This window comes from Puma concolor, chromosome A3, assembly GCF_028749965.1.
Source record: "Puma concolor isolate L17-30 chromosome A3, mPumCon1.1.hap2, whole genome shotgun sequence".
NCBI classification, from domain to species: domain Eukaryota; kingdom Metazoa; phylum Chordata; class Mammalia; order Carnivora; family Felidae; genus Puma; species Puma concolor.
Window position 1 is genome coordinate 133,388,725 of NC_141669.1, and position 27,400 is coordinate 133,416,124.

The 27,400-nt window shown below is 43.8% G+C and overlaps 1 protein-coding gene across 3 annotated transcripts in view; it reads left to right on the top strand.

Annotated features, from left to right (window-relative positions):
• DOK5 (docking protein 5) overlaps positions 1-27,400 on the top strand; it is a 154,682-nt gene that overhangs the window by 27,443 nt on the left and 99,839 nt on the right. Inside the window, exon 1 of one of the 3 annotated variants that reach the window (XM_086702532.1) lies at positions 20,628-20,771. The exons of the other annotated variants lie outside the window; for them this stretch is intronic. The gene's annotated coding sequence lies outside the window, so the exon portion shown is untranslated. Of the gene's footprint in view, positions 1-20,627; positions 20,772-27,400 lie in introns of those variants that run through there. 3 annotated transcript variants of the gene reach the window in all.

Here is a 27,400-nt window from a genome sequence, read left to right on the forward strand (position 1 = left end):
TTAATGAGACATTTTTACTTTCTTTTTTCTACTAAGTCTTCAAAATCTGAAATTTTAGTCATTACAGCACGTTTCACTTGGTCTAGCCATATCTCAAGTGCTCGAAAACCGCACATGGCTGATGGCTGCCATATTGGACAGTACAGAGCTACAGTGAGTGGGTGTCTGCTTTAGATTGAGTGGTCAGGGAAAGCTGAGCCCTTGTGACCAGAAGGACCCAGCCATGTTCAAAGATTTGGAATTGGGAAAAGCCCTCTGGGTAGAAGAAAGAAGTAGGCAAAGAGCCTCGGACCAAAATGGGCTTCCTGTGGTCACAGAACAAATCCTTAAGGACAGTGGGGCCAGAGCCCAGAGGACAGAGGGACCAGTTGTATGAGACTGAGGATCTACATGGGGCCAAATCTTGTCGAATTTAGAGTCCACCGTGAGGAGTGGGTTGAGAAGCAGTGGAAGGATCTGTGTAGGAGGTGAAATGATTAAGCTGTCACTAGCCGCTGTGAGGAGAGAGGAATGTGAGAGACAGGAATGGGAGGAGCCAGCCCCCTCGGAGATACCTCCAGTCCTGCTTTGGAACGTCAAGGATGGCTTGGAGGAAGGGTGTCCTAGAGAGGGCTTCTCCAGGCGCAGTCGGGTTGAGATGGGATTGTAAGACACAGAGCGTGTCTTAGCCTCCCAGGCTTCAAACGTTTTTGACCACGTAATTCATTCAATTAGAAAAAAATAACTCCTGATATCTTTATACTTAATTATTCATGGGCTCTACGATCAATCCATACATTACATTGTTATATTTTAGTAAAGCCTGTTTTCTGACTTATTCCGGACACCCACACACAAGCACAAAGTTTTACTACTGTTTCCCTTCACGTCGCTGCACCCCGATTTGGAAGTGAGTCTTGTGGGCAGAGGGAATTCAGGCGAAGGCCTGAAGCTGTAATCAAGCGTGACCCACGTTGAGAATAGCAGCAGTTCAACTCTGGGTGGGGGGGAGAGTGTTGAGAGGGAGGTGGGTGGGCAAGGGGGCGATGGTGAGGAAGTGTTCAAGGTTGTTTCTGCAAAGCACTGCAAGGCCTAGAGCATGCAGGGCATATACGCTCTTGGAAAGGTTTTGACGTATTTCCGTGTATGAAGGGAGGCCACTGGCGGGCTGGAAGCTGGGGAGGTAAGTTCTTTACATTCACGTTCCTATGTTATTCGTCTGTCACGCACACGGAGCCAGAGCAAATGGAAAGGTTTAAGGCAAGGTGATGACAAGATTATTTCTTACAGACTAGAATATTCTCCTCTGCCTCTTCTCCACTTCTCTCAATTCTACAGGTGGGAAACTAACTCTTGCTGGTAAAGACTATAGTTTTGATCCCAGAGAGATTTCATTCCAGGACAGCCTGCGTGCGGGCTCACCCTGACCCCTGCCTCCGCAGCTCCAGGAGAAAAACCCTGCCTAAGGGCCGATCCAGTAAAAACCATCCACTTATCCTGGAGACCTAGAGATGTCCACCGGAAGCTTTCGGCGAGAGTTCCGGACACTTTTAAAAATACCAGTTTACATTTCCTTTTCTTTGCAGTCTTTGTTTGTTTACATGCTGTGGCCCGAAAATGACGCTGCTCTGAGAGACAAAGTCGTTACACTTTTTCTTTGCTGTGGGTTCTCTTTTCTCCCCTCCTTGATTAGGCAGAGTGACTGTGGAAGCAGCTGTTTCCCTGTCCACAAATCCTCAGTAATTAACCGTTACTCTTTATACTTAATCCTAAGATATATGTACTTGAAATACCATAACATTTAGAGCAGTCTATTCTACACTTTATAGTTGCATGATTTTTAGCTTCTTACTCAAACTAAAAGAGAGAATAAACCTTTTCATGTTAAACTTCTGGTCATGGTTAAGTGCGGTGTTTGTTGCTAATCTCTCTAAACCACGGCCAGAGACGTATACTCAGAAAATCACTTTGTAATAATGACTAATTGGGAAAATGGACAATACTGTTAGAATGTTGAGAGAAACATCATGTAGGCTTTCTAAATGGATTCGGCATGGGATCCCGTGGCCTAGTTTGAGAGGGAACATTTCTCCTTCCTGATCTGCCAGAATCCAGTTAGCCCATCCTTTTCCTGCCTCGCCTGAGTTCACTTACATTGCCCCAGGTTGGGCTGGATTGGAAGGCTGCCTGGCTTTGTGTGCTCACTGGGCCGAAATGACTCTCCCTGTGTCGCTATTGGGAGCACACCCTGTCTGCAAATGCATCCACTTGATTTCACTTCTGGGCTTCTGGAGTTGAAAGAGCAGCCCATTAGAATGGGAATGAGCCAGAGGGCTCAGCAAGACCGGCTTGATCGACATTGCCTGCCCGTTGTGCTGCACATGACAATACAAAATAGCATTTGTGTGTGAGGACAGTCAGGGCCACCAGACTCCAACAGTTACAACAACAACAACGACAGTAATAGTTACCATTTATTGGATATTCTCTGTGATGCACGCAGGGCGAAGCTAAACATTTGCGTGTACTTCTTTATGAAGCTTTACCATGACTTTGTGAGCCATGCAGCATAACTTTTTAAAAAGATTTCTTAATGTTTATTTATTATTTTGAGAGAGAGAGAGCGCGCATGCGTGAGCACGAGCAGGGGAGGGGCAGAGAGAGGGAGACACAGAACCTGGAACAGGCTCCCGGGTCTGAGCTGTCAGCGCAGAGCCCGACTCAGGGCTTGAACCCGCGGACCGTGAGATCATGACCTGAGCCAAAGTCGGACGCTTAACCAACTGAGCCACCCAGGTGCCCCATATGCAGCATAATTTTTGAGGATGAGTGTGCTCATCCTGGGTCTGAATGCTGTGTTGACCACTTCCTTGTTATGTGACCCTGTGGGGATGGCCTAACCCCTGGAAGGACATGGTTCCCCATCTTTAAAAGGAGGATAACAATAGTAAGGGCACTCTAGAACTGCTGTATTGAGCAGGATACTATAGTGCCTGGTACATAGTAGGTGCTCAGTAAAAGTTAGTTGTTTGCTAATAAGAACGTTTAGGCTTAGGGAGTTCACGTGAAGCAACCTATTTAACTTGCTCAGGCTCATGCAACCAATAATTGCCTCTGGTTTTGCCAAAAGATGAAGCCAAAGAAAGTGGGGTAGAAAAGATGCCAGGTAGCTGATAACTTAAAAAAAAAGTTTTTCCAGTACTCTAGTGGGTTATCCGTAGTCCCCTGGGGGCATTCGACAGCCTTTGCCTTGGTCTTGATCAACTGTTGACCACACTAGGTGAAGGGTCGTAGCTGGAGTTTTTATTAGTTATGATGCCAAGAGGCAGAAAATCCAATTTGAAGGGAGGGATTGACTCATGAGATTCAAAGGCCAGGGTGCATCTAGCTGGGGGCGTGGCTTGTCAGGAGGAGATGATGTTGATGAGGAGTGATTCTTCATGAGGTTGCAGGACAGCTGTGGCACTTCCAAAGCTCGTATCCTTTCAGATTCTGATCCAGTGGGACAGAGAGTATCTTTTCGCCCTCCTAACAGTTGAAGAAACATCCTGAGCATGGCACTCAATGGCCACAATTGCTCATAAATCTGTCACTGAACCAATCATGTGGTTCAGGTGATAGGGTACAAGACTTGCCTATGGCTAATCAGGTTCCTCCCTTGAACCTGAGCACAGTCGACCTTAACAGCAACCAACAGAGCAGAGGTGGTTCAAGGGGGAATTGAATGCTGCTTACCAGAGGGAGTGGATAGATGCCAAGTGACATAAATATAGAAATCCACCAGGGGCACCTGGGTGGCTCAGTCGGTTGGGCATCTGACGTCGGCTCAGGTCATGATCACGCGGCATAGGGCTCTGTGCTGGCAGCTCAGCGCCTGGAGCCTGATTTGGATTCTGTGTCTTCCTGTCTCTCTGCCCCCCACTCGCTCTCTCTCTCTCTCTCTCTTTCTCTCTCTCAAAAATAAATAAACATTAAACATTGTTTTAAAAATATAGAAATCCACTAGACAAATGAAATCAATAGTGAGGACACTGTCTATGAACCTTCAGAGAAGCCTGTTGCCTTACTTCCTCTGTTCCCGTCAACTTTTCTTTCTGCAAATTATTGCTTGTTCAGAAAATGAAGGAAAAAGGAAAGGTTTATCATTCTCCAGGGAAACCAGCCAACTGTACTGCAGCATTGTATATTTTCTGTGGGTCCCCTGAATATTGTGGCACATCAGTTATCCTTAGACCATCGTGACATTTAATGGTAATTAGCAGAAATGCTAAGCGAGTGACTCACCTGGACAGTTACACTTTGTAAGAAATATGAATTCTGAATTGCACCATTACTTAGGTCAATTTGGGAAGCTGATTCTGCCATTCATACCCTGTTTACTTAACAGCGGTAACAGCAGCCAGTGGTTTAATTATAGGCTCACCAATTCTCTACCTTTGGACAGCGAGGGTATAAAAGTGGTTGGTGAGAAAGAAAGCGTGGCTTTTTTCTTTCTTTTTTTTTTTTTTTTTTTTTTGAGAGAGAGCACACATGAGCAGGAGGGGGCAGAGAGAGTGGGAGAGACAGAATCCTAAGTCGGTTCTATGCCCAGTGCAGAGCCTGATTCAGGGCTCGATCTCATGACCTGAGCCAAAATCGAGTCAGGATGGTTAGCTGGCTGAGCCACCCAGGCACCCCAAAAGTGTGGCATTTCTAAAAGCAATCTTTCATATTGAAATCCTGCACTTTGCTTTACCATTCCAAAATACACATTAAAAAAAATTTTTTTTTAATGTTTATTTTTGAGAGACAGAGACAGAGAGAGAGCACAAACAGGGGAGGGGCAGAGAGAGGAGACACAGAATCCAAAGCAGGCTCCAGGCTCCGAGCTGTCGGCACAGAGCCCGACGCGGGGCTTAAACTCATGAGCCGTGAGATCATGACCTGAGCCGAAGTCGGACACTTCACCAACTGAGCTACCCAGGTGCCCCAAAATACACACTTTTTTAAAAAAGAAATTTGCTATGAAAGACCAGTTCTATTTTAGCAATGATAACAAGATTTTGGCCTTGGTCTCTGTGTATTTACTGCCACATGGTCCTGAGGAAGACAGTCACAAGAGCACGTGGCAGCTGGGAGTGGAAGGACAGGAATGGAAGGTATAAAGGAACGGGCAGCAGTGTTAAGCCTGTTCCAGAACTTTTCCACTGACTGTTTCATATCAGGCCCCCAATGTAGGTTTGTTTGGTAGACACCTGCGGGACATCTAATTGGTATCTCTTTCCTCCTTATCCATTTACCAACAGACAGATCCCTGGCTTATTTGGGGTCGTGGTATGCCCGGCTAAAATTCCTACATTTCTCAGGGTGGGTGCAGTCACTCAGTAGGGCTTCTGGTAAAACCTTTTCCTAACGGGCAGAACCCTTTGGCAATTCGTCTTGCCCTTTGCTCAGAGCATCACGGGGAAGCATTGCCTGAGGTCGAGCAGCCATCCTGGAACACGGGCTAACAAGCCACAGTGAGTGGTTTTCTGTTACTCAGTTCCTACTAAGTAAAATAATACCGTTGGTGGTTTATTGAGCTTTAATTCAGAGTGTGCTGTCTGCCAAGCAGAGTGCCAAATGCTTTAAATTCATTATTTCATTTAATTCTTTTTTTTTAATGCTTACGTCTTTTTGAGAGAGAAAGAGAGATCAGTGTGGGGGAGGGGCAGAGAGAGAGAGGGAGGCACAGAATCGGAAGCAGGCTCCAGGCTCTGAGCTGTCAACACAGAGCCCAATGCAGGTCTTGAACTCACCGACCACAAGATCATGACCTGAGATGAAGTTGAACGCTTAGCCGACTGAGCCACCCGGGTGCCCCGCAAAGCTTCTCTCTTCAGCAAAACTTGGCTCTTTATGTGGTGGGCCTGTGGTTGCACTGGTAGGCAAAATTGAATGAAATATAAGCTAAATAAATAAGTAAAAACTCTACCCCCTAGGAAATGTTTATAACTCTACTTAATTTCAGAAGAGTACGGAAATCAGACTTCCATGTGAGCCGGTAAAGAGCAGGGAAGCTGTTTAAGTTCCTTTGTCCCAGATTTAAAACTGCTCATCATCTGGGCTCTAGCTTTGTTAGCTCTTCCAATTTTTGAGGCAAAACTGGAATTTCAATTTTATGTGGAACTTGATTATAAAATATTAGCTCTTCTTCTTTTCCTGTTTTTGTTACCGCTCTGTGGGCAAAGAAGTTCTCCACACCCATGTGCTGGCTGCCGTTTTGTCACTCCCCATCACTGGCTCATTCCTCTTATTCCTTCGGCAAAGTGTGGGAGGTTGAAGGTAATTCAGAAGTGAGTCACAAAAGGGCCAGAGGATAGGACTTTCGAAGGAAGATAAAAGACACTGAGATTATTCAAGTCAGAGGAGTGGGCTGATTAATATGTAGGAATTTGAAACAGTTGATATGACTAATTATCCTTTATTTTCTAGAGGATAGTACAAAAAGGAAAATGGATCCATTGTGGAGGAGAATAATTATGAATGAATGTGAGAAAAGTTTCCTGGATGCTGGGAGTTCCTGCATTTTAGATAAAACAGGAGAAAAGGCTTATTTGGTGAAGGTTTTTAAAAAATAAGACAGGTTATCAGAGGGATTGGTTTGTATGGTTTGAATGGCTTTGGAGTCATCTTCCATCTGGAATTGTGAGGCTGTGACTCCCTTTTCTGAAGGGGTTCCCTAGCCGCACCCAACGTTTTCATACTCACTGTTCCTTGCAGGGTGCAATCCAAGGGAAGGGCTGCAGAGTCTTGAGTGATCTTGGATTCTGATTACTCGAGAGGGTCTCTGCCCCCCACATGCCATAACTTCTCCGACCAATGGACACCCGCTTTGAACACAGGGCTCCTTTTGGAAATACAGAAAAGAAGTTTCCCCTGGGGACGTCGCGTCTTCCAGCTTGACGGATGCCACCCTGACACTTTGGTCCTCTTTCGTTATTCTGACTTAACTCTGCGAAGCCCTCCTCAATCCACCACTGCGTTGAGCAGGAGCATTGGCCTTTTCCACTCGTCAAAAGATGTCAAGACTTTTTAGGAGTCCACGGTCGGTCTTTGGTTTTCAAAGAGCAGAGGCATTCCAAGGATTCCAGAAATGGCGGTAGATCCCTCGCTAGCTTTGGTTCAGGTGTGCTTGAAACATTTGAAGCTGAACGGGATCTTCAATACTCTCTTTCCTTTTGCTGAAGAACCTCAGGTTATTTTAAAATATACGGAGGGTTGCCTAGTAACTACAATTTCACTAGCTGTGCGAGAGAAGTTTGCTCTTTTTTTTTTTTTTTTTTGCACCGACAGACTTGGCAAGAGTAGCAGGAGACGGGGTTTATTGAGCAATTGAGGAAGATAAGGTGTCTCTTTGGGGCTTAGAGGTCACACGAAACTGATGTTAGAGGGAGCATGGGACACCGGGTTCCTGTCTGTGGTAATTAGGAGCAAGTCCAGGGAAATCTTTTTCTATATCTTTGTTTATGCTGAGTAGTTTGAGTGAAGTGTATCACAAGGAGTGGAATTACGAAAATGTTCTGTTTCTTCCTTTTTCTCTCCATCTGTCCTTCTCTATTCCTTCCCCTCCCCTCCCCTCCTCTCCCTCCCCTGCCCTCCCCTCTTCCCTTGCCCTCTCCTTCCTTCCTTCCTTCCTTCCTTCCTTCCTCCTTCCTTCCTTCCGTCCTTCCTTCTGTCCTTCCCTCCTCCTTCTGTCCTTCCTTTTTTTTCAAAAAGTGTATTAATCTGTTTGAGCTGCCATAATAGAATAGCATAAATGGAGAGGGGGGGCCCTAAACAATAGAAATTTATTTTCTCACAGTTCTAGAAGCTGGAAGTCCAAGATCAAGGTACCAAAGAGGTTGTTATTTGGGGAGAGATTTCTTTCTTGCTTGTGTAGACAGCTGTCCTTACATGGCTCTTCCTCTGTGTGCGTGGGAAAACAGAGCTCTCTGGTGTCTCTTCTTTGTCTTATAAAAGCCATTAGTTCTTTAAAAAAATTTTTTTTAATGTTTATTCATTTTTAGAGGGAGAGAGAGAGAGAGAGAGAGAGAGAGAGAACAAGTGGGGGAGGGGCAGAGAGAGAGGGAGACACAGAATCCAAAGTGGGCTCCAGACTCCGAGCTGTCAGCACAGAGCCCGACGCGAGGCTTGAACTCACAAACTGCGAGATCGTGACCTGAGCCTCAGTCAGACGCTTAACCGACTGAGCAGGTGCCCCAAAGACATCAGTTCTATAGGATTAGGGGCCCACCCTTGTGACCTCATTGAACCTTTATCATCACCTTAAAGTCCTTCTTTCCAAATACAGTCACGTTGGGGGTTGAGGCTTCAACATGTGAATGGGGGCAGGGAGGCGGACACAATTCAGTTCGTAACAAAGAGCTTGGAAACTGTAAGTGTTCTCTTCAGGCTCTGAGATCTGGGTTAGTTATGACTGATTTCATAACTGACTTGACTTCTTGTCTTAATTCTGCTTCTTTTAACCTGGTGGAAGATAACAGAATGATCAAGATGAAGCGTAGTTGGTGCCATCACCTGTCTTTACAGCACTCGGTGCAGGTTTGTAACTGACTTGCCGGGGAGCGGAAACACCGGACTTTGCAGAGTCGAATGGGGATCACGGGGGTTTTATGAACCTACAGTCGTCTCTGCACCTTCCCGTATTCCGGGCCAGGGTGTGTGTTCCCTCTCTCCCTCTCTTTTAACCCTCTTGACCTATAAGGAAGAAGCCTGAGGGAAAATGCAGTTTAACTGAAGGGAACCACTGTAGTGTGGGATGCAGGAAACCTAGACCAGAATCATCCAAAAAATGTTAATTAGGTGCCATCCCTGAGCCAGGAACATGTACTCCACACAGCATGATGAAGGAGATGAGCAAGAAACGTGCCCCTAGAACATGCCTTTCCACTTTATTAAATCTCGGTCTTCTGGCAGTGGAAGGGCACTGAACTCTGAAAGAAGTGTTCTTTTAGGGGAGGGAAAATGGATTGAGAGTTTTCCAGAGGACTGGGTTGATTCACAATGGTTTTAGGTTTGCTGTGGGCACGGTTTGTTTTAGGGAAAGCCAGCTAGCATCTACCCTTTCAGAGACGGTGACCTCATTCTTTCACCAAGTGTTCCTTGGAGCCTCTGCATCGGATGAATTGTTAGCCGGACTTTTCTGTCTTTTCTTCTGAATTTTTTTCTTGTGTTCCCTTGAAGCCCCACGCTCTGCTACCCCATCCTTCTCTTTTCCATGTCTGACTGACTCTTCCTCAATTTCTACCCATTGATGCCCCCTTGCTCTCCTTCAGGAACATATGCTGCTGTAATATTTTGTTATTAACTTTACATGAATAATGCAAACCACATTCTCATTATGGGAAGTTAAAACATTACAAATAAATGCCAAGGCTAGTGTCCCTTGGCAATATCATCCCTGCCTTTAATTTCTTACCAGGGGTAACCATTGTTATTAATTTGCATAATGTAACTACAGATGGTTTCTAGGCATATGCATAAATGTATATGTAGCCCTAGAAATAGAGTTATTTGGTACTTGTGTTCTTTTATGTAAATGATATCTTGTATGCCATGTTCTGCAGGATGTTTTATTTACTTACCTAAAGAGAAACATATGTGCATAACCAGAGATTCAATAGGATGACTACTCCATCATAGTTTGTATGGTGGTATAAATTAAGAACAGTATCTCTGTCCATTAACAGGGACCAGCCACATGATGTTAATTATGCATACTATGGAAATGTATATAGTTTAAAAAAGAAGGAAGGAGTTATAGAATGAAACGTATACATATGTGTTTATGCATTATTTATTTATTTTAGGATTGTATTTATATATATAACATATATATGTGTATGTATGTATATACATATATAATGACATGGGAAGATCTTCTTTATACACTATGCATCATATCTATGTTTTCCTCAAATTATTTATGACACAGTACTAAAATTTTTGGCATGTGTTTTTCTTATATTAGGTTGGGAGCAATGAGAGGGTAGGAGCTGAAATTTTCATTTTTGTCTTTCTAATCTACCTTGGCTCAGAGCGAGCTTTCATTAAGGGCTGTTGAACAACTGAAAAAATATTGCCTGGTTAAATAAATGTGTTATACAGGGACAAATACATAGATACATTTTTCAGAATTGGAAGGAATTTTGTTAAGTTACCATAATTCTGGCTCAGTGTTCAAAATAGTTCTATATGGATTTGATTTCCAGAAGTGGAAATTAATTCTAAAGTTATTTGTCTGCAATTGTACATTTTTTTAAAAAAACTATGTATTATTTTCCTATTGCTGTTGTAACAAATTATTGCAAACTTGGTGACTTAAAAGACCACAAATTGTTGGGGCACCTGGGTGGCTCAGTCGGTTAAGCATCCTGACTCTTGATTTCGGCTCAGGCTATGATCTCACAGTCCTGAGATGGAGCCTCACGTTGGGGCTTCATGCTGGTCATGGAGACTGCTTGGGATTCTCTCTGTCTCTCTGTCTCTCCCTCTGCCCCTAACCCCTCAAATTAATTAATTAATACTTAAATTAATTCAGTCTACAAACACACACAGATTTATTATCCTACAATTCCAGAGGTCAGAAGTTTGAATTGAGCCTTTTGAGGCTAACTTCAAGAGGTCAGGAGAGCTGCATTTCTTCTGGATGCTTTTAAGAAAAGGGTTTCCTGCATTTTCCAGATTCCAGAAGCCGCTTGTGCTCCTTGCCTCGTGGCCCCTTTCTTCATCTTCAGAGCACCTCTCTCCAACCTCTGTTTCCATTGGCACGACGTCTCCTTTTTCTGACTCTGCCCTCCTCCCTGTCTCTTATAAGGAAATGTGTTATTGCATCGTGCCCACCCCGAGAATCCAGGATACGTTCCCCATAGTAAAATCCTTATCTTAATCGCATCTACAGAGTATCTTCTGCCGTGTAAGGCAACATCTTCACAGGTTCTGGGCGTTAGGACGTGGTCATCTTTGAGGGATACTTTTTTGTCTACTGTACTATGCCTTGTCGCTGTTGATTACTAAAATCTTACTTTGAGATCTTCTAAGGGGGACTGTCCTAACCAACGTCAGTCACTTCAGGTGCAAATTTGTAGAGTTTTGAGCTTGTGTGCTCTCTACTTTTAATCCACTTCAGGAAGTTAACTCATGTGCCAAGTAGACAAATCATTCCTTATATCGGTTGCCACTGAAAAGAGTCGCGGTTCCACCAAAGGGAGCATGCCACGGTGGGTTCCGTGCCTCCTGAGGAGATGCTAGCTACCCAGAAATGCATGCTAGTAATACCGAGAGGTCAGATTGCTGGCGATGAGCCAGCCGTGTCAGGTGATGGCATAAATGTCTAGAGTATGCTTTTATGCAATCCCGTGGTGCTGCAGTAATTGGGTAGTGCAATAGCCCACAGCCATCCTTGACACAACCCTTCTGTTTCCAGCTCTAGTTACTTCTGACCCTTAAAGTGGACAGGGAAACAAAAAAGAAAGGTGTGTATGATAGTAAAACGTTCACTTGCAATGTGTCATGCCCCCTTAGGCTAAAGATAGACAGCGTCTCGAAATCCATCTCCCACATTCTCCTTTCCCTGCGTGTAATTCCTTAAGTGGGCAGAAGTGTGTCTGGTTATATAACCCTGTTATAGTGGAGAGAGAAGCTCTGTTTAAATATGCATGTGGAGAACCCATTGTCAGCTACAGATACATATTTAATTACTGTAAGAAAAAAACTCACAAATTTGAGTATGAGGTGGGGGTTGATTTTATTCAAATTAGGGTTCTAATTCAGTCTAAAAAGAACTGAGCAGTGTTGTTTAAATGATTGCCTCATAGGAGAGACAGTATGCGTATATGTATATATAGCCCTGCTTTATTTAAAGAGGCTTTTAGAGCAGATGGGAAGACATAAGTGAGAGAAGAAAGTAATTTAAATTTAACCCTTTAGAAATACTGTAACTTTAGGGACACTCTGTTGTCTTCTTTGGGTCTGGTAGAGTGTGCTATGGTGCCTGAGCTCTGTCTTCTCCGTCTAGGGTCTTGTGCGAAGAGCTTTAGTCTCACAAAACTCAGGTCCCTCCAAGTGATAGAGAAGGGAACCCAACCGAGATGGTTTGACCCCAGGTCTGTGCTCTACACTGACCCAAGATCTAGCCTAGCAACGAGTGAGGAAACATTTAACACAGGTATTCATTCATTCGATTACTAAGTAGGCACTTACTCCTGACTGTGATCAGTTTCTACTCACAGAGCACTTCTGACAACTAATGCGTGTGTGGTTTCCCCACACCGGCCAGTTCTCCAAACCTCTGGACACCAGCTGGTTTCCTAGAATTCAGTTCAGTTCTGACACTAACTACCCAGAGTTTGTGCAGATCATCCAGGTTAAGAGCTCACGCACGAGACTGCCTCCCACTTTAGATGCCAATCGTACCAGTGGGTCCCCAACGTTACCCACAATTTTGTCTAATTTGACCTCAAATTGGGGGTTCCCATGAACCCCTCCTCGGGTTTGATCATTTGCTAACACGGCTCATGGAACTCAGGGAAGCACTTTATTCTGTTACTGGTTTACTATGAAGAATATAAATGAACACCCAGATGAAAAGGTACATAGGGCAAGGTCCTGATGGGTCCTGAGTCCAGGAGCCTCTGTGCCCGTGGGTTTGAGGTGTGCAACCCTTCTGGGACATGGGTGCATCCACAAGCTGGAGCTTCCTGGAATCCCGTTGTTTCGGGGGTTTGTGGGGGTCTCCATACACAGGCATTATTGGTTAACATTGGTCAACATTGGTCATTGGTGACTGTCTCAATCCCCAGCCTCTCTCCCCACCCTGGACATGAGGGGACGGGGCTGAAATTCCAACTCTAATCACAGAACGATTAGCGTGGTTTCCAGAGAAACCAACCTGATTTCTCCCAACCTAAGGAGTCATCTCATTAGGCTAAACTAAGGTGTGGTTGAAAGGGACATAATATAAATAACAAAAGATGCTCCTCACCTCTTTCACTCAGGAAGGGTTTTAAAAAGTATGTATTAGGAAATAGGGATGAAGACCCAATATTTATTTCTTACTGTGTCACAGTATCACAATACAAAGGATACAAATTTTTGCTGGACTGGGAAACACAGAAGTTAGATTTAGTTCCTGCCCTCAAAGAATTTACAGAGTAGGGGGACCCACTTCTGAACCAGCAATTAAGTCTTTAACATCTTTGCATTAAATTCTGCAACACTGAATTTAAAACAGGTTTTTCACAGAAGCAGTTCTGTTTTTACAAACTGTTCCCATGCTCAAAATTCCTCATATTATCAAGTTTCTTGAAAGCCATGCGTTCACGTTTAAGTACAAGATATATCAGGATTCATATTTTTTATTTTATAATATTTTTCCAATTGTTCTGTTTGAGAATTTGAAAATATACGTTGCAAAATTCCTAAAGAATTAGCAGGGCTGACATGATTCCAATGTGACTTCCCATGCATTGCGCAATGTTAAACCACTGAGTTTGAGAGATTTGAGTGGTAACCCCTTCTGTGTCTCCAGTCATGGTTTCAGTAGCATTTGGTTAACCCACTTGGGTTAACTCGGCCTCTGTTTCTTCACCTGAATAATGGGCATAGCTATGGATTCTTACAAGGATCAAGTGCTATCTTGTAGAAGTTCCGTGAAACAAAGTAATGCCATAACAGGTTTAAATTCTGAAATAAATGAGAAGCATCATGATTTTGGCAACATGTGATACCAAAGCAGCCTAACCTCCACGCATGCTGGAGTCATTCACACACCTTGACTTTGAATGAGTCTTTGAAGTAAATCCTGGCTTTGACATTCACAAGCTGTGTGGCTTTGGGTGGTGATTTATTTAACAGCTGTGAGCTTTGGTTTCCCTCTTGGTGCAACGGGTATGGGACTAGCCTTTTCCTTATAGGATTGATTATAGCAAAGGTGCTGGTTGGGATGGTAACATGATGCCGTTGATGGTAATGACTCACTGTCATTGTTTTTTGGCGGGTACCATGCTGTGCACTCTACACGCATCACCTTCTAGTGTTCTCTGTGACCCCCTATGGCAGGGACGCTTATAATCTCATTTGTTTTAATGGAAGGGAAGGAAAACGAGGTGTATTGGCATTAATTAACAAGTCCAAGTGCACTTAGGCAGGAATTCGCACACCTCGGACTTCAGTGTTGACCTGATGGACTTGTAACATGTACTGTGTCTCATTCTCTGTGTTTATTGCTCTCTGGCGACTTGAACGGCCTTCTCTTGTATGAAGATTAAAAGAGATGTAGTACGTATTAAATGTTCAGCATTTGTCCCAGAGCAAATGCTAGTACATAAATACTGTTTAATTAGCATTACACTTATTTTGCTCTTATCTGTCAATTATAATCTTTATTCCGTTACTGTTATTCCCTTTAACATTAAGAACCATCGGGAAATGACTAAATTATTTATTCTCCTCTACAGAGACACAAAAGTGAGCAGTGCCCATACCAGAAATGATGAGGGATGACAAGATTGCTATAGTATCTACTAAAAGGCAGAAATGCATTCTTCATTTAGGTCTAAGTTTGAAGTGGAATTAGGACTTGCAGTCAGTTTTTTTCAAACAACTAGCTTGTATTTTTTTTTTTAATGTTTCATTTATTCTTAGAGCGTGAGCGGGGGAAGGGCAGAGCGAGAGAGGGACACAGAATCCGAAGCAGGCTCCGGTCTCCGAGCTGTCAGCACAGAGCCCGACGCGGGGCTCGAACTCACGGGCCGCGAGATCACGACCTGAGCCGAAGTCAGATACTTAACCAACTGAGGCCCCTCGGCGCCCCAACTAGCTTGTATTTTGAACACATATCATGAAGTCTGTAACACCGTCCTCTGGAGGTTCAGTTAGGAAAGAGAATGGGTTGTTGAAACATGATGCTGTACCAGTTCATTTGAGAGTGAATGATGCATCCAGTAACTATTTGTGAATTTGGCGGTATGCTGTGAAATAACCAATTTGTCCGATTTTATCTTTGAATTAATACTTGTTTTGGCTTCAGGGAGATGTGATGCATTGGAAATTGCATATTATCTGTGGCAAATCTGACTTGTAGGCTTTTAGTTAACACCCGACTTCAAATTGTTAAGAGAGAGAATTCTCTCTCTTGGGTTTTTTCTTTTGACACGTTTGCCTTTGAGAATCACGTGTGTCCTCGCGTTCGTGGTGCGCTACGAAATGCCTCCTGATGCTCCTTGACCTACAGCTTCTGCTGAACATCACACTCCTGAAGCAGTGCTCAAGCCATTGGGTCCTTCCTCTTCCGGGCCGTCGGACCAAGACATCTCAGTCAGACTCCTGGCCTCGCTCCCCAGATACGGCCCTCGTGTGTCCTCCATCCTTCCAGTTGCTTGGACCGTGGACTTTTAAGTCATCCCTGACTCCTGCCTTCCTCCCACATTTCATTAGTCCCTCCTTAGCAAATTCTATTAGCTCTATGTTCAAACTATATCTAGGATTTAGTTCTTAGCACCCTCACTGTTACCGTGTAAGTCCGAACTCCATATATTACCACCTGGGCGAGGACAGCAGCTTCCTACCTTGCTTTCTTGCTTCTGTCCTTGCTTGCTTCCTTAGTTGAGATGACATTTGAGACTGAAAGTCAGAGCATGCCACGACTCTGCTCAAAATTCCACCAGCCCCAAATCTTACGAAGAACAAAATCCAGAGTCCATCTCTGGCCTCTGAAGTTGCACATAATCGTGGCTTTGGCTCCTTCTCTGGTTTCCTCTACCACTGGTCCATTCGCTGCACGAGCAGCGTTACTTTTCCTTAATTATGGCAGGTGGGCACACTGCCTCGGGACCTTTGCACTGCCTGTCCACTTGGAATGTTCTTTCTCTGTATATGCCTCCGCCTGCTCCCTTACATCGTCTGGCCCCCTGGTTGAGTGACTCCTGGCAGAGAGCCCTGTGAGCACCCTCTGAAGTAGCATGTGTCTTCTCCCATTGGCCTCATGCTCCATTTCCTGGTCCACGTGTTTTTCCACACTGGTTCTCCAATTTTCCAACGCCAGTGGGGTATTCAATCCCATTCAATTCTGATGCTGACTCCTGGAGTTAGCACAGACCCCACAGGCTAAGCAAGGGCTCTACCCAACAAGACCAACCGACCGCACGTGCCAACTGCAGATGGGATACTAGGGCTACCCACACTTCTGCCTGCTGACTCCGAATTTGGGGCTCCCCCAGCCCCCTCTACACGGCTAGTAATTTGCTAGAACAGCTCAGAGAACTCAGAGAAGCACTTTGCTTGCATTTACCAGATTATTGTGAAAGATGTAACTCCAGAACAGCCAAATTGAAGAGATACCGAGAACAAGGAATGTGTGGAAATTCCATGTGCTCTCTGAGCCCGCCACACTCCCAGCACCTTGATGTGTTGACCAATCCCAAAGCTTCCCAAACCCTGTCCCTCAGGGGCGTCTAGGGAACGTTCGTTATGTACGCATGGTTGATTAAACCGTTGGCCGTTCGTGATTGAACCCACCCCCGCCCCCAGAGGTGGAGAGAGAGGGTTCCAAGCACAGCCTTCCAAGCACAGCGTTCCACGTGGTTGCTTCCTCTGACCCATCAAGAGTCACCTCATTAGCATAAATTTAGGAGCTGCTTATGGATAATAGAAGAGGCTCCTAAAACTCGGGAATTTCCAAGGCTTCTGAAAGCTCTGTGCCAAGAACTGGGGACAAAAATGAAATCTCTGTTTCTTGTGCCACACCTGCCAGCCTACTTCATCTTGCACTTGGGTGTTGATGGTCTACATCTGCTGGAATGAAACTCCGCAGCAGCAGGTGACTTTTCCCAGTTTTGTTTCTGGTCTTAGTCGTCACCCAGAACAGTGCCTGATGCACCACACACTCAGTCATTACTCGTCGAATGAGTTACTTAATTGAATTAAATTGAATGTTAATTAACAGTCAGTAGTTAATGGAGGAAGATCACAGATCAAGGCAGAGATGAGTAAACTCGTGCTCCATGAGAGTCAGAACCATGAGAGGGAAGACAAGAGGTTTTCTGAAGAGCTTTCTAGGTTGAGTGTCAGTCCTTTGCGACACTCTTTTATTTCTTTAACTTAGCGAGTTCTCTGAGTTCCTCCTGTCTCCTGAAAATAATCCCTCTTTTCTTTTTTTTTTTTTTTTTTTTTTTTTTTTTTTTTTTAATTTTTTTTTTTTTTTCAACATTTATTTATTTTTGGGACAGAGAGAGACAGAGCATGAACGGGGGAGGGGCAGAGAGAGAGGGAGACACAGAATCGGAAACAGGCTCCAGGCTCTGAGCCATCAGCCCAGAGCCCGACGCGGGGCTCGAACTCACGGACCGCGAGATCGTGACCTGGCTGAAGTCGGACGCTTAACCGACTGCGCCACCCAGGCGCCCCATAATCCCTCTTTTCTTAGGCAAGGTTGAATGGGCTTTCCATTTGTTGTAAGCCGAAGTACCTTGGTTAGTGCAACCCTAATAAGCCTCGAAAAGCAAAAGAAACGTGCCCAGCCCGTGATCGGTGCTCGGTAAATGTTTTCTAACAAAGGAAAATACCCAAGCATGCCCCCTGCACTGCTTAGATCAAACCAAGTTCAATGTCTTCCCATTGTAAGGAGGGCTGAGGGCAGGAACATAAGTTGTGGGAAGGGAAGAGAAAAGGTTGTATAAGGAAGTCTGGGACTAGAGGAGAGGCAGGGCATGAATGCTGAAGCAAGAAGCGAGGGAGTAGCTGTGCTGTAGGTAAAGATGGGGTTTTGTCCGTTTGTCCTCACATATCGGTCTGGTCCACTTGCCAACATTAAGCAGATATTTGCTGATAAATGTCCTCATTTGGATGCAGTGGAAATTAACAGGGCTTGCCCTTGAAACCCCTATAGCTCCCAGAAACCCCAGTCTTTTCTTCTCTGACCACATGCTCTCCTCGAATGACCTGATTTTAGGTATATCTATTCTGGTGACAGATATTGAAACAGATCGTTGTATGTTTCCCTCCTTTCGTAACTGCTAGGGAGCAGCGAGGACAGTGTTGGTTGCGTTTTCTTCATGATTCACTGGGGAAAACTGAGATGCAGACGAGCTGGGGAATTTATATGCCCAAGACCACACGGTGGAAGGAGGGTGAGAGTTTCAGACTCAGCTTTCGGCGATTCTGAAAGCAAATTCACATCATTTCTTGGGGTTTTGCTATGTCTCCTCTGCTGCCTTTCTTTATCTTTCTTCATAACTTAATTTTTATTAGGATAATTAGATGCTCTCGCTTGTAGCTGACATTCATGTCTATCAGATTACAAACCAGACCTTCACAAGAACACGAAAAAGGTTGGGTTTTTGTAGCTTTTCATTTGTGGTTCCCGGTTGTAGTTTGCTTTCAGCCAGCGGACAGCTCTCTGGAGAAGAACATTATTCGAGGATGTTCATGAGGGGGAGATGGTCACCGTCTGGTGAGAGAGCGCGGCCACACTGTTGTGTTAAATATTCCAAGTGGCACTGCTCTGAACTCCCGGGGTTATTTATAGTGGGTCTAATTATGAATGTCCTTGCCCTGAAAGGAAGCGTTTTCTCCAAGGGTGGGGGACTGGCTAACAAACCCCTGAGCTCTGACAGTGGAAGGGAGATACCTGTTCCTCTCAGTTGGTTGGAAAAATCTTGAGTCTTCTGGTTGACTGTGGAGCACAAAGGAATATTACCTGGACATAGGGAGTTTCACTGAATGGACCCAAATTACTGTTTTTGGACTCAAGCATTAAAATTCTTATTTCAGGGGCGCCTGGGTGCCTCAGTCGGTTGAGTGTCCCACTTCGGCTCAGGTCATGATCTCACAGTTTGTGAGTCCAAGCCCCGCGTCGGGCTCTGTGCTGACAGCTCAGAGCCTGGAGCCTGCTTCCGATTCTGTGTCTCCCTCTCTCTCTGATCCTCCCCTGCTCACACACTGTCTCTCTCTCTCTCTCTCTCTCTCAAATAAATAAAGGTTAAACATTTTTTTTAAAAAATTCTCATTTCATTCTCGTGCACCCTTTGAACACATTTATGCAGGGAGCAATGATGGTCAGAGAAAATATTCATTGAAGTGCCCCAACGAGTAGGTAACCCATATTTTGGTCAGTTTTTATTAGTTTATTTCTTCAGGGCTTGTAATAATTGTGGGACATGTTTCTGAGTGTGAGGTGGGGGTGGAATAAAGAAAAATCTAGATGCAGCTCTGGTTTTGAGGTATCAGTACCTGTTACGTAACCTTTTGGGAGTTTCTTCGTTATTAAGGTGGAGGCACTGATCAGAGTACCCTCGTCGACAGAGTTAAATAGGCTCCGTTTCTGCAGAAACCCAGAGCCGAGGCTCTCATTAAATATTGGCCATTATTACACATTTGAAATTAAACCACTTGAAACTCATGCTGCCTATTTTTACAGCTTAAAATTTATTATTATAATAATTTGGGCAACCCTTTCATCTTTAGTGAGATCATAGAGGGCTTTGTTAGAAGTTGCGTTCAGGTCTTCTCATGCTTCCCATTTGGCGGTTCAGTTTGTTTCGAAGATTTGCCTGCAGATGTGGGGCTAAACACTAAGAAATTAATTGCTTTTTTTTTTTTTTTTAATTTTTTTTTCAACGTTTATTTATTTTTTGGGACAGAGAGAGACAGAGCATGAACGGGGGAGGGGCAGAGAGAGAGGGAGACAGAATCAGAAACAGGCTCCAGGCTCCGAGCCATCAGCCCAGAGCCTGACGCAGGGCTCGAACTCACGGACCGCGAGATCGTGACCTGGCTGAAGTCGGACGCTTAACCGACTGCGCCACCCAGGCGCCCCAGAAATTAATTGCTTTTTAAGAAATTCTAAATGTGTGCGCCACAGTGTGGGATTTGGGGGCGCTGGTTCCCGGCTACAGGCTACGTCGTTTCCTTTCTGTTCTAACCACTTGTTCTGAGTTTTACTGGAAACCTGGCTGCCTCTCCTGATTCAAGCCTCCCCTTCTCTCATTGATCTCTGCCCGAGAAGTCTGCACAAAAGCCACCAGGAGTCTTTTGACCATGGCTCTTCATTCCTCCCTTCTAGGTTTGATGAGGTCAGGTTTCAGAATGGCCGGCTCGACAGTTTTCTCCTTCTTCTGTTGATGGTATTGGATAAAGTCATGCTGTTTCAAGGGCGTTTTTGCTTCCGTCTGAAGGATGTCCTTTCTCTGCATGGTGAGGGGTGAGGCCCCAGAGCTGGGACCCCGACAGTCTGGCACCAGGATTCACGGAGTTCTGACTGGTGAATATTCAGGAAAGAAATGGATTTGTTCCCTTTGATCCAGAGCCGGCTGCCAAGGGTGCTGCTGGAAAGTGAAAGAAAATGTGGGGCTTGACAACCTGGGTATTATTAAGCACGTTAGAAATAATGATTGTCTCCTTAGGAATGAACTTTCTTGCTGTCGACTCCTAGTTATAAACCAAGTGAGTATTTGGCAGAAACCAAGCACAGTTGGTTTAAAAAAAAAAAAAAAAAACAACTTGAAAACACAAGAAAAGATGTCCAATTGTCGCATGCCTCCTCGAGCCATGTAATTAAATTAGACTGTGTTATTTCAGAAATACCTGGAGCGGTTCCATCTTCCAATAATAGGTATCTCCTCGTACACACGCTCGGTCTGAACTCCGAGAAGACAGGACAGCCGCCTGGTGCAGAGAGCGGCCTTTCTTTCTTTCTAAACACCAGTGTGAAAGACCGGTACAGTTCCTTATTCGGAGGGAGAGACGTTTTAAAGTCAGTTGCTTACCGCAAACAGGTAATGTCTGTGAAATAATGAGATTTTATTAAGGCACGGTTTGCCTGCTCTTTCATCCTGCCGCAGAGCGATTCAAAATCCTTGTGGTTTCTGTACAGGTCTGATAAGGATGCTGACATAATTGTTCTTGGAGCAGAAAGGGCAATCTAGAGGCTTTCTTTCATTAATATTTCTCTGCAAAATGGACAGTTTGAGCAACGTGCCTAAAAACGCGGATTTGGTCTCTGGACGATATAGATGTATTTTACTTTGGCAGCTGTAATTCAAAGTCCAGTGGCAAACTTTAGGAGCAGTGTTTCTGAATTTGCCTTCTCTCTGGGAATGACGGCTTTCAAAGTTTTTATTTTATTTTAATAGGTGTTTTATGGTTTGGCAAGTGAAGATACATTTTAAGTGTATATTCCTATGCTTAGAAGTTCATGAAACTTCTGGGACACCTGGGTGGCTCAGTCAGTTAAGCGTGTGACTTTAGCTCAGGTCAGGATCTCCCGGTTCATGGGTTCAAGCCCCACATCGGGCTCTGTGCTGACAGCTCAGAGCCTGGAGCCTGCTTCGGATTCTGTGTCTCCCTCTCTCTCTGCCCCTCCCCCATTCACACTCTGTTTCTCTCTCTCAAAAATGAATGAACATTAAAAAACTTTTTAAGAATTTCGTGAAACTTCTTTCCATTTACAAATACCTGGTTGTCCCAAGAAGCTGTCAGGTCCCTTCCTTTTATAGAACCATGCGTTACGATGGCACCTGCAGCCTCTGTTGTGTATACTCCTCCGTATGGTCCAGAAAGAAATCTCGTACCCATTACCAGTCACCCCAATTTTCCCTTCTCCTCAGTCCCCTTGCAACCATGAATCTGCTTTCTGTGTCTATGGATTTGCTTCTCTGGGACATTTCATGGAAGTGGAATCATACAGTATGTGATCTTTTGCGTCGGGATTCTTCTAACTTACTATAATGTTTTCAACTTTCATTCATGTTGTAGAAACTTTATTCCTTTTGACGGCTGAATAATATTCCATCGTATGGCTAGACCACCTTTTGTTTATCAGTTGACGGACATTCATGTTGTTTCTACCTTTGGGCTATTTGTGAACATTTGCGTGCAAGCTCTCGTGTAGACATATGTTTTAATTTCTTCTGGGCATTGACTTTGCTTTTTCACCTAGCATTCTGTCTTGATTCAGGGTGAATCAGACAGATTCAGGGTGGCCACGATCTTCTTCGCAACTGTGTGGTCGTCCGTAACATCCTTGTTTGGCTTACTGGTGCCCTGATGATGGGTATTCTAGTTGTTTCCAATCCTTTGCTATCACGAATAATGCTACTTGAACACTCTTGCACACCCAGTGTTTCACACATACAACAGTTTAAAGGTAAGCTCAATTTCTACAAGTGGAATTGTTGGGTCAAAGGATATGTACCTTTTGGGGGAATATCTTGCCAAATTACCTTCATGGAAGTTGACCTCATTGCATTTCCATCTGTTAGGAAGACCCTGAGGAAACATTTCCATCTGGATCTGGTATAGAGGATGGTTGTGACTTTGCTCAGTGATTGGTTTGTTTTCATTTTATGGAGAATTGACTCATAGCTCATCAAGTCTGTACTACATTACCACCGTTATTAAGTATATGGAATGGGGCTATGGGTTTTTATGTTAGTGTTTCATTTTTGTTCATCTCATGATATTGCAATAGCATTACTTTGGATCTTAGAACTCTCATTCAGATGGGTCGTGAGTCAACTTCAGTCCTATCTTTGGACCTCAGAGCTTTAGAAAACTGAAACTTGCCACAGAAGCTATGTGATAGGCCAGGGAAGCTTTAAATTTTGGGTGAGTTTGAGTCCTGTCCACTACAGACAGGACACCTAAGGATAGACTAATAAAATAAGAGAGAGAAGTTGCCAGCTCTGCTTCATTTCTTAATGATCCAGAGTGGGAATGCCTTTCCGCGGTCTTGTAATATTCAACAGCTTCCTACACAGCTTCTCTTTGGTCTAGAACACAAGGGAGATGAGAGTTGAGTCCTTGCCTCTACATGTCACTGTTGGAGACAAAGTCTTGGGGAAATTGGTTCCAATTAGCTTTTAGTGCCGAAGCTCTCATTTTCTTCCTATTCTTTGTAAAGGCAAAGGCATTTCTACCAAACTTTGTAGAGACAAGTTTTCAAGAAAGCAAAAAGGAGGAATTTATATGAAAGCTACTGGCTCTGCTGACAGTCATATTTATTTGTTAGGCATTCATTTATTTCTTTATTCCGTTGGGGAACTGTTTTCTTGTGTGCTCACCATGATTCAGGAATTTGAGTGATGCATGAAGTAGGCACTGCCCTTCACAGAACTTACAGTCTAGAAGAGAGAATTAAAAAAAAATTACCTTTCAGGGGTTGCCTGGGGGGCTCAGTTCATTGAGTGTCTGACTCTTGATTTCGGCTCAGGTCATGATCCCAGTGTGGTGTGGGCTAGAGCCCCTGTGTCAGGGCGTCAGGCGCCACACTCAGCTTGGGATTCTCTCTCTCTCTCTCTCTCTCTCTCTCTCTCTCTTTCTCTCTCCTTCTCTCCCCCATCTCTGCCCCTCTCCCCTATTCCTGCTCTCTTTCTCTCTAAAATAAAAAAAAATAACTGTTCAGTATCATGGCAAGTCAAGGTGCTTTGGGCCTAGCCTCTGACAATTCATTTATTCAGCAATTACTTACTGAGTCCCTTCAGTGTGGCAAGCATTGTGCTGGAACTGAGGAGAAAACAATGAAGAACATAGACAAATTTACTTTCTGCTAGTGGAGGTTGCCTTCTTTTTTTTATCTAAAAACTTTGTTTTTAATACTTATTTATTTTTGAGAGAGACAGAGTGCGAGCAGGGGAGGGGCAGAGAGAGGGAGACATAGAATCCGAAGCAGGCTCCGGGCTCTGAGCCTTCAGTACAGAGCCCAACGTGGGGCTCGACCTTGGTAACTGTGAGATCATGATCTGAGCTGAAGTCCGATGGTTAACTGACTGAGCCACCCAGGCGCCTCCCACTCCCTTTTTAAAAAAAAAATTTTAATGCTTGGAGGTCGCATTCTAATAAGAGTGCCTGTCACTTATTAAAGGTTCATTATGTGCCAGGCATTGTCCCGAGATGCTTTAAATGTCATCTTAAAAGCCCAATGAGGGAGGTACTATTATAGTTACTGCATGAAGTTCAGAGAGGTTGATCACTTGCCCCAGGCCACACAGTGTGTACATTTTGGGATCAACATCGGAGCCTAGGCAAGTTGGTTTTGGAGGCTGCGCTCCTGACTTCTGTCATACATGCTTCTGTGTGTGGTCTGTGTGGATATTGGCCTGGGTGTGACGAAGGTTTCCTAGAGGAGGTGACGTGACCTAGGGCAGATAAGCCAGTTTGAAGGGTGTGAAATGGGAACCTTGTTCCCCATGGAGGCGTGACACCAGGTGTGAGAAAGAAGTGGGGACGGTTCCAGCAAAGAAGGGAGCCTGGTGGTGGGGCTATACCTCTCCTGGCAGAAAACGTCGACGTCATGTGCTCCCTTGAGACTTCGGTGCCGGGACCGTTGCTGTCCACAGCCTCAGTTGTGTTTCTTTTCCTGCTGATTAATCCTGACTGTGCACTTTTTTTCTCTTGTTTTCCTTATCGCGGTTGCCGGTGACTTTTCTCGCCAGGCTCACATTTAGGCAAGATGCCAGCAGACTTGGGGGACTGAAGTCTGGGTGACATTTTCTCAATTTCCAGAACTAATTGCTGCCACCTGACTTAGAAAATACTTGGAAGTTTTTGAATGTCTCGCCCCGGGACTACGGGCATGTCTCAGCTTGTTGGGATCTGTGTCTACCTGACTCCAAAGTATCCTATCACACGAACAGCAGGAATGTTTGGTCATTGTGATGCTTTGTTTCCAACGTGACAAATACTTGTTTCCACTGCATTTTAAAATTCTTTGGGTATGTATGTTGCCTTATGAAACAGACCTGATTTTGATCAATTCATCCTCTTAAATCTGGGATACAGGCTTCAGTTTTGAGAATGCTTTTCTTTAGCTGATGTCATCTTTTTCTCAACTTGGACACTGTTGACATGTTGGGTGAGATAATTATTTGTCATAGGGACCTATCCTATGCACTGGAGGATGTTTAACAGCCTCTGCCCACAAGATACTGGTAACACCTCCCCAGGTGTGACAAGTAAGTATGTCCCAGACGTTGTCAAGTGTCCCCTGGAGGGCAATCTCTTGTCCCCGGTTGAGAACCACTGATCTAACCGTACCGGACTCTTGATTATCATCTACAGTCTTCTGTCATTTAGATATAGATATAGATATAGATAGATATAGATATAGATATTTTACACTTTATTTATTTATTTTGAGAGGGAGAGAGAGAGACAGAGAGAGAGAGAGAATATGAGCAGTGGGTGGGGATAGGAGCAGAGAGAGAGAATCCCAAGCAGGCTCCATGCTGTCAGCACAGAGCCCTATGTGGGGCTCGAACCCACGGAAATGGTGAGATCATGACCTGAGCCTAAACCGAGAGTCAGATACTTAGCTGATTGAGCCACTCATGTGCCCCCAGATATAGATACTTTTTAAAATCTGGGTGATATATAGTAAAAGGCCATTTCACAGAATTGTAATAATCAGAGATTTAAACATCGTTTTCTAACCTGTAACAATTAAATTAATATGAATGGTGGTAATAAAATAATAAAACACAAAATTAGGAAAAGAACATGTAAAGAGCAAAATAATAGTAATGTTTATTGAACTTACACAAACCTGTGCAGTAAGTGCTAGTATCACTGTTTAACAGACCGAAACCCTTAAGCTCAAAAGGGTATTTGCTCAAAGTCAAGCTGATGGTATTTTTATTCACCGTGATTTATACCAGGCTTTCTATTTTTACAGCTTCAGTTGTACCTCTCTTCATATTAAATTTGTGATATAACCAACAATATTTTTATTTTTGATCATTATTTATTATTTGATTTATTCCTCAAGATAAATTGTTATTTTTTTCTAAAGAAAGGTCAAAATTAAAAGATGAAAATTGTGTGTGTGTGTGTGTGTGTATATACATATATATATATAATTTTTTTTTTTTCTGAGAGAGAAGGAGAGTGTTCGTTTGCAAGCTTGGGGGAAAGGCAGAGAGAGAGAGAGAGAGAGAGAATCTTAAGCAGGCTCCACACTCAGCACAGAGCCTGACAAGGGGGGTCAGTCCTACAACCACGGAATCAACACCCGAGCTGAAATCAAGAGTTGGATGCTCGACTGACTGAGCCACCCAAGCACCCCAAAAGATGTAAATTATATTTTTTATTGAGTTTTATAATTTTAGAGACAGTAAGTCCCTCCGATGCTGTTTTCAAGCAGCATTGTGTTTGGACAGCAACTGCATTACATAGAACGACTTCTTTGATAATCATCTCAGTTTTTGCTATTCTGATAACGACTTAGTTAAGTGTTACATTATTGTCAAGAGCAACTTCATTCCCTGAAGAATGACTCCACAAAGAAAATGGCCGGTATGGTGGGACTACCAGTTATAAAAAATGGACGCTTCTGAATTTTTGTTTTGTTCAGATGTTGTGGATTTGAGGTCAGAGTGTAGATCATGGTCTGGGAGGCGGACAGACCTGATTTCAAGTGTTGACTCCATAAATGGAAGTCTTAGTATGACACATAATATATTAGTATTCATATTAAGTCTCTGAGACTTAGAGTTTTCACCCATATAAAGGGAACGTTAGTAGGTCCTAGCTCACACAGTGTGAGTGGCACACGATAAAGTTCTTGTAAAATAATTAGGTGCCCTACATGAAGCCAGCACTCATCGAAGTTGAGGGGGATAATGTGTCACAGATGATGTGTTGGCAAGTGTTTAATGCCACTCATGCGTAAACCAAACCAAAACCAAAACCAAAACAAACAAACAAAAAAAACCCCCAAAAAACCAACACCAAAACTCAAAAACAAAAACCCAATCAAACCAACCAACTTTGCAGATGCTGTCAGTTTCACATCTTTTCACATCAAGAATAGTTTTGAAACTCTGTTTTTTTGTTGTAAATTGCCCATGAAAATCTATAACCAATTTCTCCCTGGCCACTGAGATTTCCTTCTCTTGAATTCTAGGCTCAGAATTTTTTACCACATGACTATCACTCCTCACCATTCTGCCCTTTTCTGGCAACATCTGTTCCTTGTGGGTTTTTTTGTTGTTTTTTTTTAAGAGTGCCTTCTCAACCATGGAATTCATTTCCCTTCCTTTCTTTTAGCGTGACACTCTAATTTTCTGTACTCAGCCCTCTCACAGAATGACTTCTACTCACTGTTGTCCCAATAATGTGGAGGAGTGAGTGTTGCCGAAATGTTTCCTTCTGAAAATCATTACAGTAACTTCACTTCATAATAGGCATTTTTTCATGAAAACCCCTACTTTTTTTTTCTTCCATAGTGGATAGATCTTTTTCCAGTTTGGTTAGAGCCTGTTTCTAATTATAGGAATATATTTGCTTTAGTCTATAAGGGAAATAGAACCGTCTTGGTGTTCTGTGGTTTTAGGACAAAACCCTTGATGTTTGAGAACACTGATGTGACAGATAACCACTAGAGTCTTTCTCCATGGCATACAAGGTA